This window comes from Manis pentadactyla, chromosome X, assembly GCF_030020395.1.
Source record: "Manis pentadactyla isolate mManPen7 chromosome X, mManPen7.hap1, whole genome shotgun sequence".
Classification (NCBI taxonomy): Eukaryota; Metazoa; Chordata; class Mammalia; order Pholidota; family Manidae; genus Manis; species Manis pentadactyla.
This window is the reverse complement of record NC_080038.1, coordinates 33,859,179-33,870,594: the sequence shown is the minus strand read 5'-3', so window position 1 is coordinate 33,870,594 and position 11,416 is coordinate 33,859,179. Positions and strand designations below refer to the sequence as shown.

General features: G+C 49.1%; 1 long non-coding RNA gene across 1 annotated transcript; it reads right to left on the bottom strand.

Annotated features, from left to right (window-relative positions):
• Nucleotides 1–2,015: 2,015 nt before the first annotated feature.
• On the bottom strand, nucleotides 2,016–5,329 carry LOC130682049 (uncharacterized). Its single transcript, XR_008995372.1, has 4 exons — nucleotides 4,594–5,329; nucleotides 3,538–3,662; nucleotides 3,365–3,423; nucleotides 2,016–2,100 (listed from the first exon to the last, which is right to left on the bottom strand). It is a non-coding gene; the product is annotated as an uncharacterized LOC130682049 (long non-coding RNA).
• Nucleotides 5,330–11,416: the final 6,087 nt, after the last annotated feature.

Here is an 11,416-nt window from a genome sequence, read left to right as displayed (position 1 = left end):
TGGGCACACAGAAGCAGTAGAGAGGCAGCCCAGGGACTCTGGGCAGAGCGTGACACTGTCTGCTACACCAGCCAGGACAGCTTCATTCAGTTCCTTCTTCACCTTCTATTATGCTCAAATTTTCCCCTAGACACTTCAGTTCTACTCCCAGGGTTCTTCAAAGACAAATAAAACCCACAGCAAACCAGGTGACATGTAGAGACAGCAGTCCACCTGTCCCATGGACACTAATGATGATGATGACCATATATTCACAAAACATTTGCACACACCAGGCACAAATCTGTTAACTAATCAAATCCCTCTCACAACCCTATGCAATACTTGCTGGTATTATCCCCATTTTGCAGGTTGGAAAGAGTGAGGCATAGAAAGGTGGTTTCCCTAGGAGATGCCATGAATAAGTGGCCGAGCCTGGATTTGCCCCCAGGAACACTGGCCCCAGAGTGCCCATCATAACTATTATGCTATGCCCAGTCTCCTGCAACATGTGGTCTACACCACATGGAAGTGATTTCCCACCCGCAGCATTAGAAATGCTGACTTTCATCCCTCCCCCAGCACTCTGTTTTTAGAAATAGGTTCTGAATGTCAACTTGTACTGATTCTTGCAATGGTTTTGCTGTTTTCAAAAGCCCACATTTCACAGCCTCTGGTCTTAAATTTGCTACCTTTTGGGACAAATGACAAATGGCACAGCACAAAAAGAGACCCCGAAAGGAGAGATGCCTTGCCTTCTCTGTAAGTCCAGCCTCTGAGAAAAGCCTTCGCCTCAGAGCCAACAAAAGCAACACAAGCTTTTGTCTCAACGGGCAAAGGGCCGTGATGCGGGGCATAGCCAGTGTGCTTCGTGGCAGAACAGGCAGTGGACAACAAACTCATGGGTGCCTTTGTAAACCTGGGGCTACCTAACTGGCCTCAGTGTCTCCTCATACCCTTTCTTTGCAAAGCAGCCAGAGCCACACAGATATGGTCATAGCACTGACCTGCTTTTAACCCTCCAATGGCTTCTTATCACTCTTGAGCTAAAAGCCAAACTTGGGAGAGTTCTGCTGCATGATCTGGCCCCTGTGGACAACTTCAGACTGGGGAGCATGGGGCTCCCTTGCCCACTGAGTTCCAGCCCTCTCAGAGCCTCAGACTCTCCTTTCTGCTCCCAGGGCCTTTGCACATGCTGTTCTCTCAGCTCAACATTTTCTCCTTTGACCCCCTTTGAGCTAGTTCAGTGGTTCTCACTGTAGGGTCCTGGGAACAGCAGCATCAGTTTCACTGGGAACCTTGTTAGAAATGCACATTTGAGGACCACCTGACAACTTTCACCCTGAGTATAGGTCTGAGTCCTTTACCTGCGGAGGAACTATTGCAGTTTGCAATTACACAATCGTTTGTGGGATTATTTGGTTACAGCCCATCTCCCTGACTAGACTGTGAGTTCTGTGAGGGCAGGAATCATGTTTGTTTTGCTCAGAACATGGATCCCCAGAACCTGTAAGGTGTCTGGCACACAAATGACATGACATTAACCGAATGAGTGGGTGGAGGTTGATTCCTGGTACTGACATTACTGACGTGCCTGAATCCTAGCCTCCTGTTTGCTACATGGGGGCACCAATGCTTGCCCCTCACCTCCCCGGCACTCTGTGAGGGACACCGTCATCAGCAGCTCTACCACCACTAACAGCACTCATTATGCAACAGGTGCTGTCCTAAGCGCTTCCCAAGTGTTAAATACAAGGGAAAGTGAATTATAAAGTCTGCACAGATGTGGGAGGTTTCTGCTCCAAGCACACTGGGGCAAGGAGGAGGTAGGTGAAGTTTAGGTGTGGCCTGTGGCAGCCTGAGGGGTACCAAGTGACCTCAGTCTATGGCACCTTAAAAATCACCAGTTCCCAAAAGGAGGAGGTGTCCTTCCCATTTTGCACTTTGTTTTAACCTGCTCGGCTGCTGTAATCAAATGCCATAGACCTGGGGGCTCAAACAACAGACATTTATTTCTCAGTTTGGAGGCCGGAAGTCCTGGAGCAGAGTGTTGGCAGGTTTGGTGTCTGGTGAGAGCCCTATTCCTGGCTTGCAGATGGTCACCTTCTGTGTCCTCACAAGCTGGGGACAGGGAGAGAGCTCTGGTCTCTTCCTCTTTTTTATAAGGGCACTATCTGACTATGGAGGCTCCAACCTCATGACCTCATCTAAGCCTAATGACCTCCCAAAGGCCCAACTTCCAAATACCATCATGTTGATGTTTAAGAGTTTCAACATATGAATTTTGAGGGGCACAAACAGATAGCCCATAATATATATCCCTCAGGGCTCCTGGGATTGGGCTTGAGGCTCCTCAAGTGTCTGAATCGATGTCCCTTTGGACATAGGGCACCTGAATTCTGCTCATAATAGGTCTTTTCCTCCCCTCCCACCTCTGCAGGGTAGGGGGGAGCCAAAGCTATATAACCTCCTAAAATCAGAACCCATTCCAAAGAGCCTTAGCCAAGCCAGGAAGGGGGTCAGTGTCAGTGTGCCGATGACTCCCTGATTGCCCCCAGGACCACAGACACTGCCACAGGGCCAGAGGAATGTTTCGCATGGAGTAGGAGGAGGGGGGATGGGACTTGTTCCAGAAATATCATCTCCTTACAAACTTAGGGTGAGAAAAAGAGAAAAATGGCTTCAGAAAAATCAGCTAGGGGAGCAATGCCTCACACTAGCCCAACCTGCTCTCAGCAGTTTCAGTGGACCCCTGGGGTTCTCAGCGCCGTGATGCTCAAGTCCTCTTTGCTAACTGTCTGGCATGGTCTCAAAGGATAAACCACTCCAAAGAGACTGGGGTAAGCACGGGCGAAGACAAGCGCTGGGGCCTGGGGGCCACAGCCTGGAGGCAGGTGAACAGGCTTTCCAGTGCCAGCTCGGCCTCCAGCCACCCCTCTTTAGACTAGTGTAACAGCCCATCCTTTACCATCTCCATGCACACCAGCTCCTGGGGGACTTTCCCCACCAGTACTCAGTGCCTGCCCCCCTTGCAGTGGGCTACCGGTGGCATCTTGCAGCTCCTTCGCCTGGGGGCAAGCAGAACAAAGGTGGCAGGGAGTTATGGTCCCCTGGGCTGTCCTCAACCAACTGCTGATGTGTGTGTGTGTGAAGGTGGTTACCTTTGGGGGTCTTCCCCTGATATCACACCTTTGCTTGGCTCCTTCTCTCCCCTGCCCCATTTCCTTACCCCCTTACTGGGTTTTACAGAGAACATATACTGAGAAGTCAACTGGCCGTGGACGCTTGTCTCAGGGTCCTCTTCTGGGGAATCGGCCTAAGTGTCGCCAACCTGAGTCGTTTAAACAACAATGATAATAACAACAGCCATTTTGGGAACACTTACCTGTTCAGAGCTCTTTACAAGTAGAGTAGCACCTGGAGTCTTCAAAGCACCCTGAGAAACTGTGAAGAAACTGAGATTTAGAGAGAGCAGGCCTCGCCCATCTACAGTTGCAGACCTTCAGGCTGGAAGAGGCATTCCCCACTCCTGCCCACCGCATGCTTTCCCTTTTCTACCTCCCTGCAGGGTATCTTCTTGCTGCTTTTGGAGCACTTTGTTCAGTGAACACTCTGAGCACCTCCCAGGAGCCAAGCATTAGGTATTGGGATGCAGTGGTGAAAAAGTATCTGTCCTCCTCTTACTAGAAAAGATGGACAAGCAAATGGATGGTTTGGGCAGTAAAAGTCTGCAAAAAATCAAATTGCTGTGGGAGTTCACAGATGTGGTACCATACAGTCTGGGAGCATCGAGGAGTTGGAGGGTGTGTCCTGAAAGGGAGTCCTCCTGTCTGCCCTTCAAATACTTAGAGAAGTTATAGTCTTTTCCTTGAGGCATCTTTTCTTCAACCCAAGTGTTGCTCCCCATCATCTTCAGCTTTCCTCATTATGGTTTTCTAACACCTTAATTTGTCAGTAGCTTCTCTGAATACAGGTTTATAAATGTTCCTCCTGAAGGGTGAGACCCTGCCTAAGGTCAGAACCACAGGTAGCCTGATCAAGGTAGAAAGCAGTGGGCACATTGACCATAACCTCCCCTGAATAAGACCCCTTGTTCCTATTAATGCATCCACAGTTGCTTCACACAGAACCTAGAGCTAGTCCCATTTCTAGAACTTTTTCATACTGAAATGTGTCCCATCTCATTTTATGCAACTGACCTTCCAATCTGAATGTGACATTTTTACATTTATTTCTGTTCATCTTTGTGCTATTTTCCCTTTCCCCTCCATATCCATTCTCTGATCTTTGCTCTGTTCTGACCTCTGCAGATGATATTACTGGACTCTGTGGTACTCTGACTTGCTGTGAGGTGTGGCCAGTGGGAGGCACCTATAAGAGCTTGTAGTGAGAGAGGGGGGCGAAGTTAGGTATTTACCCTGTCCTCCAAATCTCTCAGGTCACACTATTGGCAGTGGTTGTATTTCTCTACCTACAGCCACAGCTCCTACCTGGTGGCCCCACTTCTGTGGTTACCATGCTGAATTGTGGTAAAACCATTCATTCATTCCCTCTGCTGTTTGAGGCAGTCTTAGTTAGTTTGGACTTGTTAAACAGCAAGCATGCATTTCTCACAGTTCTGGAGTCCAGGAAGTCCAAGATCAAGTTGCCAGCAGATCTGGTGTCTGGTGATGCTGGCTTCTTGGTCTGCAGATGGCTGTCTTCTCGTATCCTCATACAGGGGAGAGTAAAGCAAGACAAAGCAAGCTGTCTTATGTCTTTTTATCAGGGCATTAAACCCCATTCATGACAGGCTCAATCCTCCTGACCTAATCTCCTCCCAAAGGCCCCACCTCCTAACACCATCACGATGGGGGTTAGGATTTCAACATATGCATTTTTGGTGGACACAAACATTTGGTCTACGGAACAAGGGCACTAGCCTAGGAGTGATCACAGTGTCTTACTTTCGCTGGCCCCTGGGCATGTCACCACCCAGTGTGAGTTCCCTTAACCCTGTCTCACCTCTGTAAATAGCCCCCACGTTATGCTCTCTTCAATTAAACCTTCTGAGAATGTGATGTGTTCCCACTGGGTCCCTGACAGATATAATTTAATTTTCTTGACTTCAGCTCATCACTCCAGTCCAGTGAAATCTATTTGAGGCTCAGTTTTTTTATCCATCATGAAAGCCTTTATTCCCAGCTTTGTTTTGCCTGGAAACTTGCTAAAACAAGCCTAATTTCCTGTCCACAGTCAGCCAAGTCCTATACAGCCCAAACGCCTAAAAGGGGATCTTTGTGAAAAGTTCACCCTCTGACTAAGCAGGGGTCTCAACTCTTTCCTGAACAAATCAGATGTGCTCTCTCCCTCCCACTCAGGAACTTCCATTGAGAAGCAAGCTGCAGAATTCTTTACCTGGTGGGAGGAGAGGAAGTGGAAGGACACACAGAGGGAGGCGAATCCGAGAGTGTGGCCAGGTCAACTATCAGACGGGGCATCAAGTGTGCTTCCGTGCACTCCTGCTGCCCGTGGGAGGGGCGAGGTCTATGTGATCCTCCAGTCCCGACAGATGTGCTAGATTCTTCCACTTCTGTAATAATCCAGTCAGTGTGGGATCTGGCCAAACTGCACTTTCACCGGACACTCCCAGTCAGCTGCTTTCACGTACGGTTGCCTGAAAGAGTGACACGCAAAAGGAGTAATAAGACACATTCCGTGTGTTCACCCAAGTCATTGAAAAAGATAACGTTCTTAAAGCAGGGCAAGAGATAGGGCTTGGCTTACCACCAGAGACCTCCGTGAAGACTGGCGTCAGTGGAGTTGCATATGTGTGGAAGGCGCGGCTAGCTCTCACTGTGATCCACATTGTCCTCTTCTACCAGGCTGCATGGCTCAACCCATCTCCCAGCCCCTTGCTGCCAGAATGTGGCTGAATTCTGGCCAGCAGAATGTGGGTGGAGAGGATATACACCATTTCCAGTCCTGGCTTGCAAAAATCTCCTACACAAGATGCTCCTGTCTTCCCCTTCTCCAGAAGCCTCAGGAGCCAGAAATTATTGATGACAGCATCATAAAATAGGAGGACCGTGTGTCCAAATAACTATGTGGGGGCAATGCCCCTCTTGCTGATTACACTGTGCTGGGAGGTCAATGAGCAATTCTGTTACTTGAGCCCCTGAGATTCTGAGCATGCTTGTTACAGCAGTTGGCCTGCCCTGATTAATGCGGGAACGGGTACCAGAGGTGGGTTCAAAACCACGCAGGCATAGTTATTCAATCAGCTGTAGTTCATGAAACTATACTACCAGCCAGCCCCCTCTTGTCCATATTTCCTGTAAGGATAAGCTGTGAGATTTTATAAAATGTTTTGCGTGAATTAAGAATCATTATATGTATTACTTTTCCCTGATCTACTGGGTGACCTATGATGATTTATCTATAAAAAGATGTAGAGTCAGTTTGGCCTGACTTGTATATAACAGATCCATGCCGGTTCTTGCTGATCCTTTCTCCCTCTCTCCTTCTTCCCACATCTTCCCTCCCTTCCATCTTCTGCTGCCCTCCCCACTCCCCCACCACCATTCTTTCTTTCACCAGGAATTTAAAAACCACCTCTTTAATAGTTGACTTATTTTTTTTCTAGGAATTCTCTCAATTTTATGCTTCTATAATTCCTCAAAATCTATATTTCACCTTTTTTTGATAAGCAAGACATTTCCTCTTTTTTACTAGGTTCTAGTTTCAGTGAGTATAGAAAAAATATGTACCTCAATCATTTCACAGAAAATCCCAGAACCTCCTAACAGTTTAACTCCATTTAGTACTCCCTCCTGCCATGGTAACTTATGTTTACTGAGCACATGCTATGGGTCAGGATTCTAAGTACTACCTATGTAGTGACTCATTTAATTCTCACTGCAACCTTACCAGGCCAGTGATTTATCATTCCCATTCTATAGCTGACAACACTGAGGCACACAGAAGTGAAGCAATCTCCCTGGGAGGTTCCCAGCTTATAAGTGGCAGAGCTGGGATTCAAATCCCAGCAGTCTGCCCTCAGAAGCCACATGCTGAACCACCAGACTCCCTGGTGTCCTCTACCGACCTCTAGGCTGGGTTTGGCTTGAATTGATTGTGTTTTTCCTCCTTTCCCAAATGTATCATCTCTACTGTTCCCTCCCCAGCAGTGTCCCAGAGAACAGAACGGAGTCACTGTAGCCTGGCAGGATTCCACTATGAGGCTGGACAAGGAAACCCAGACCACCAGGTGGTTTAAGCCAAGTCCCCCCTACCTCCTTGGCCCCAGCAGGGATGAAGAAGTATCTTTGGTGCACCTGCCCCTGCCCTGTCCTGACATCGGTAGAGCCCATCAAGAGCCGCTGTCTTGGGCACCCACTCAGTTGCTACCTGGTAGCTTCCCTTGGAGCACTTGGGGGGCAAAGGAGAGGGAACACGCCTGCAATGTAATTAACACTATAACAACTTGTTTCCCCCTTGGAGAATTACACCATTAGCTGCTTCAATTGTGCATGAAATATAAATTACATTACTCGGAGGCATCATGTCGGAGCAGACGAGATGCTAAGTGACGAGGCTCTCCACGGTGCATCCCACTCCCCAGACAGCAGGTCAGAAGGAACATGAGCCCTGAGGCCTAAAGCCAGCAGATCTGCCCCATGACCTCCCTGGCTGTTCCAGCCTCAGACAATCCACAGTGGAGAACCTTCCCTGGATCTTCCAGGATGCCAGGGCCGAGAGCATCAGTCCAGCACTTTTTCACTTTCTGAAAGGGCTTGGAGCGATGGACCAACTTCTCACTCACAGCTCCCACACACAAGCAGAAAAAAAGGGGCTGCTTTCCCTCTCGTGTGTGTGTGTGTGTGTGTGTGTGTGTGTGTGTGTGTGTGTGTGTGTGTGTGTGTTTGGGAAGGTGAGAGGAGCCAGTCCAGAGTATTCACCTGTCAGGCTGAATGGGAAGTGGGGAGGCAAATCCACTTGAGAAGGGAGGGAAGAGATCCTTTAGCAGTCAGATCCAAACTTGTCCCTAGCATTCATTCATTCATCCTGCCAGCCATTAATTTGCCTTGCTGAAAGTGCTCTGATTCACTGCCTGGACCAGGCCCACGTAAAACCCCCGACTTTCTTACACCACCAGCTGTCTGGGCACTAATCTAAGCCAGCCTGAGACCCCGACTTTGTGTATAATTAGGGCTGAGTTGATAAGCTGAGCAATAGGAGGTGGAGTTTTGGGTTGACATCCTTCTTTGAGGACAGGGAAGAAACTTCAAATCCTGGTGTCATAAGAAGGGTCTTTGCTTTTACAGAAGAGACACTAGTTGATTTGTATCTGTTTCCATTTTGAGAGGGTGAAGTGACACGGGGTACAATTAGCAAGGGGCACAATGGTGCCTTTTATGTGAAGCTACCACACCTCCAATCCAGAGGCCCGTTCCTCCCATCTCCTAGTGCCCTGGTGCCTGGTGCCATGAGGAATGGGATTGAGGGTTGCCCTGGGTGCCCCCAGCAGCTGCCAGGAAGGCTCAGAGCCAGCTCCTTCTCACCAGAGTCCCTGTTACGGCAGGAAGTTTGGAAACCCAGCCTGAAGCTGCAGGCGAAATTTGGGAAAATATCGTGCAATTACCCTAATGACAGCTGTACAAATCACACAACCACCCCTCAAATCCCCTGCCGCCAAGCAGAGCCAAAAGCAGGAAGAGCCAAAACCCACATATGGATTCAGGGAGATCTCTGGAAGCTCTCCCTGCAGAGGGCCTGGGCAGGGCGGGGGTTGCGGGGAACAAAATCTGAACTGGCTATGCCTGCAAGGGAGGGGACCATTTTAGGAGATCCCCCCTCTCACCCCCGGCATAAACACATTCTGAGGAGACCCAGCCCACGGAGGTCTTACTGTCTGCCCCATCTCTGCCTCCCACTCCCGCCCAGACCAGAGCAGTCCAGGATACTGTGAACAGGGCCTACAGGGGCCAGGGTGACAGCTGTCAGCTCCTGGTATTTCTCTGGCTTGGGAAACCTCCTCTATTTTGTAAATCCAAATATTTTCTTGGACTTTGATCAAGACCCAGATCAAGCCTGTCCTCCCTCTATTCTCACAGAGCGTCCCGGGTTCCCTCCCATACCGTGGGGAGAGCGCCTAAAAACTCTCAATTGTGCTATGCAGTCTGCCCCTTGATTCCTGGTTCCCTTAGCACCATCTGCTGTGAGAAGTCCCAGAACTGCCAGATGAGGCTGGGGGGTTTTGTTTCAGATGTGTCCCTCTCTCTCTGGCTGGATCATAGTGCTAGGCACACAGTAGGTGTTTAATCACAGATCAGTGATTAGTACAGTGGGAAATGATTGTTCTCCAATTGTCTGATTTGCTAGGGTAGAATTCTAGGTAGGTATTAACATCTCCATTTCACAGATTGGGAAACTGAGACTTGAGAGGCACAGAGGCAGCTTGCGTCAGTGGTTGCTGGGCGCTTGTGCCACGCTCTTGATTAGGGGAATACAGATATGAGGATTCATCATCCATGGCCCCTGGGAGGCTGGGGGGCTTACTGCTGAATGAGAGGGTGGGACACTCAGCTCCCTTGCTTTGTGTACTGTACATGAGAGTCACGGCTGCAGAGAAGCCTGTCCCTGGGACTCAGCTCCTTGGTGGTCCTGCACAACTTACAGAAAAGCAAAGACAAGAGAAGGAAGACCCTGATCCAAACTTTTGGCTGGGAGGGCTGTCACTTACCTGCAGATGAGATGGGAGCTGACAGGATAGCAGAGGCCATGTGGTCTAGTGAGAATCAGAAAAGATGACCAATTTTTCCCAAGGACAGATGGCTTCCACTGAAAGGTCACCCTATGGCAGGCCCGGTGCTGAATCTTTTCCCCACATTATCTCTGCAGTAGAAAAGGGTGGCCTGCTGCAAGTTTGCCCTGAGTTCCAGTCGTAGGTCTATAACCATTTCCCAGCTATGTGACCTTGGGTGTCACCGACCCTCCTTTCTCCTCTGGCTCTGTCTGTAGAACGAAGATGCGATAGTTTTTCCCTCATTGGGCTGTCATGGGAATTAAATGGATTAATATCTGTAGAGAGTTTAGACCACTCAAAGTGTGGTCACTGGACCTAGAGAAGCTTCTGCATGCCCCAGGGGCTCATTAGAAATGCAGGGTCTCAGGCCTTGTCCCAGACCTGCTGACCCCCAGGGGGTTCATGTGCATGCTAGAAGCCCTGGCCAGGCACAGTGTCTGGCATATAGTAAGTGCTCTGTAACTGTTGGCTTCTATTGGTGTTATTATTTATTAGCCCATCTAAACCCCTAGCACACCCACAGGGCAGGAAACTGTGACTCTGACAACCTAAGTGCACTGCGCAGCTCCCGCAGAAAGGAGGCAGCATTCCAGGGCAAAGAGAAGCAGCAGCCAGTCCACTGTGCCCGAGACTCAGGGGCTTTCAGTGCAAAAATCAGGATGGCAGGTGTGGTTTTGGTTTCACCTTGAGTGCAGATAACTCCACGTCTCTGGGGTCCTGGCTAGCAAGGGCATTACAACACACATTTTTATTGTGGTTAAATATAAATGTCAAAAAAGTTGCCATTTAAATTAAACACGTCAGTGGCATTCAGTACATTCACAATGTTCTGTAATCATCACCCCTATCTAGTCCTAGATCTTTTCCATGCCTCTGAATAGAAACCCCGAACCCATTAGCAGTCATTCCCCATTCCCCTCTCCTCCCAGCCCTTGGCAACCACTCTGTTTTCTGTATCCATAGACTTATCTATTCTGGACATTTCGCATACATGGGATGAGACAATATGTAGTCTTTTGTGTCTGGCTCCTTTCATTTATAATGTTTTTGAGGTTCATCCAGGTTGCAGCATGTGTCAGAATTCATTCCTTTTATTTTTATGGCTGAATAATATTCCATTGTGTGGACAGACTGCATTGTGTTTATCCATTCATCCGTTGATGAACATTGGGCTGTTTCCACCTGTGGCGATCGTGAATAGTGCTGCTATGAACATTTGCGTACAGGTGTCTTTTCAAGTCCCTGCTATCAGGTCTTTGGGGGTAGATTCCTAGCGGTAGATCTCACTCCTCAGAGTGGAACTGCTGGGTCACACAGCTGTTCTGTTTACCTTGCTGAGGGACAACATGCATCTTTCAGCCCCTCCTAGGAGAAGACCTTTAAGATCCAGAGGGAAACACCACCTGGACCCTGCCCTTGGAGGACCCAGTCCAGTGGTGACTCAGTGGGCTTGCTTACTGTGGCCGGGGTGCCCCCAAAGCCCCTTGGTTTCCAGCCCAGACTAGAACACCTCCATTTTGCTCTTCCCCACTCTGCACCTGCCTTCAGGGAACTTCAGGAGCACTTCCTATAGGATGAGCCAGCCCCAGAGATTCCCATTGCTCAGTTACACTGAAGGAAACCAGTGGCATGAAGAAAACCAAGTGGAGA